The following is a 2,634-nucleotide window of genomic DNA, read 5'->3' as shown; positions in this document are numbered from 1 at the left end:
AAGATCTCGTCTACCAAATAAATGGCATTATGACTGTTATAATAATACACTTGCCCATTCGTATTCATCAGTGAATGATATAATTTCCAGACAACTTTTTACCTGCATGAAATATCTGGTTTATCTCAATGAGATGATGTGATTCTAGGCAAAATCAAAGAAAATGGACAATGTTGTTAGCTTATATTAGTAGCTGAAAATATGAAGTACTTTAAAATACTGAAAACTGATTCACATCCCCCATTACTATCTGCATAGACCCCTAAGGGCCTGCGAAGCAGTAAATACATAACATCGAAAGGGAATCTGGCTCTAGGTCCAACTACCAATTGGCAGGAAATACAGAGGACAGAGGATCATGACAAACGGCACCACAGGGATGCATTCAACAAATTGCAGACTGGAAAAGTCTGTAGAATAAACAACGTGACTTCACTAAATAAATATCAAGGAGAAAAGATTAAAACAGACTTAAAAGACTATAAAAGTCTTATCAACCAGTTGCCATGCCTAGACTTTCTCTGGCCCTTGATTCAAATAAATTTTTAAATTTAAAATAAAAATCTATTGACAGTTCGGAGACAAAAGGCAGTTTGAATACTGACTACATATTTGATATTCAGGGATTATATTGTTAATTATTTTTAGATGTGATGATGTATTTACTTTTTTGGGGGTCCTTATTTTTTAGATACGGATTGAAATATTCATAAATGAAATCAATAATCTGACGATTGTTCCCAATTTGCCGAGGGGGAAGGTGAGGGAAATGAGTAAAACAAGACCGTCATGTGCTGATGACGGCAGAAGCTGACGACGGCCCACGGGGTGCATTATCCTATTCCAGCCACTTCTGTGTATGTCTACAATTGTTCCTAACAAAAGGTAAAAAGAAACGTAATGTGGCATCATACAGCCAATCAAGACTTCAATACTAACTGTAAAAGAATTCTGATATAAAATTAACTGAAGGAAGGCAGAACACAAAATATACAGTGATCAAAATTATATAAAAAGATACTTGCATACAAATGAGGGAACACGAAAAAAATGACAAGAAAGATTTGTCCAGTATGTACTTCTGGGTAATTCCACTTTATTTTAAAAAATGCTTCTTATTGTCCTCATACTATTCATTGACTAATGTATATTTGTTAAAATATCATAAATAATTTCTAACATTTTTACAATCCAGTTTCAAATAATTGGAATAAAGCCTCCATCTTAAGGTTTTCATTGAATTTCTTCCCCAGACCACATTCTAGGCACTGTTGAGTGTCTCAGGCTATCTCAAGTGAGGAAACAAAGGTCATCACTCTGGGGCCAAAAAATAACAGCCCTACTTAGCAGCAAATGACCTTTACCAAACGAGCTGAAAAATAATCTAGCCCAGATGGTTTCAAACAACATGGCTTTCAAGACTCCATCCTTGTTGTTATGGTTTGGTTTATGTCATCAGATTCTTGAAAGTCAGAGGGAGCTTCCTCAGCCAATCATAGCAGAGAAAGCCAAGGGGAGAGCTTCACTTTTCTCTTCCTGGCTCCTGTGAAAGCCAAGCTGGGACTCTCTGTTGAGTTCCATCCCCCAAACTTTCGTCCCATCCTTGGTTTTAGAGGACAGCAATGTGAATCCATGGCCACAGGCAGCAGGTGAAATCTGAAAAAGAGTTCCCATAAAGCACTCACTGACCTGGGACGTCCAGTTTTTCCAGCAATAAATGGCAGCTTGTTCACCCACTCCAAGAACACACAGTATTAACACAGCAACAAACACTTAAGGAACGTTTCCTATGTGCTACGTGTTTGAGATGTACTGTCTCTTTTCATCTTCACACTCATCCAAGGGTCTAGGTATCAGATCTTCCCCGTTTACGAAGACACAGTCTCACAGAGCAGTTAAATTGAAGATTACCTTAGTTTGAATCTTGGAAAGACCATGGGGTCTACAGCTGGTAGACTCTGACCAGCTGTGCGACCTGAGATGTACTGCTTGACCTCTCTGTGTCTGTTTCCCTCTATGTGAATTGGAGTTGAGAACAATACCTCTCTTATTGGGTTGTTGTGAGGACTAAATGAGTTAATAGAGCTAAAGCCCCTACAGTGAATAGAACCTGACTTAACGTGTAATAGCGACGGCATATACTCACTATCATTACTGGTGGTAGCAGGAGGAGTATGCGGTAGAGGAGAAAATCGAGGCTCCTAGAGATTAAATAAGTTTCCCGACACAGTCACACAGCTAATAAGTGGAGGCTGTCTGGTTCCAGAATGCACTCCCGTGAGCCTCATGCTGCACTGTGACATTCTCAAACCCCTGCCATGAAGAAGCATTCATACCACAGCTACATCCAACGTGACACATTCACAGCCCAGCGGCTTTGTGGGGTGTTTCACCCACATGTGATGTTATCAATCCTCACCTTCACTGGCCGCGTGAGGAAACTGAGGATTAGGTGGTGCTGAAGCCAATCAAAGGCAGCCTGGCTTTAGAATTAACCCCCTTCGCATAAAACCCAGAGTGAGCACCTCCCCGTGTGGCCTGGGATAGGCCTAGTTTACACCTGATGTCCCAGCGTTCACTCTCAAACAAACTGGACGACAAATTCTATGGTCACCCACATGAGCCCCCACTGTC

Source organism: Diceros bicornis (assembly GCF_020826845.1).
Source record: "Diceros bicornis minor isolate mBicDic1 chromosome 3 unlocalized genomic scaffold, mDicBic1.mat.cur SUPER_3_unloc_1, whole genome shotgun sequence".
Taxonomy (NCBI): Eukaryota; Metazoa; Chordata; class Mammalia; order Perissodactyla; family Rhinocerotidae; genus Diceros; species Diceros bicornis.
Note: the sequence above shows the minus strand (reverse complement) of the source record.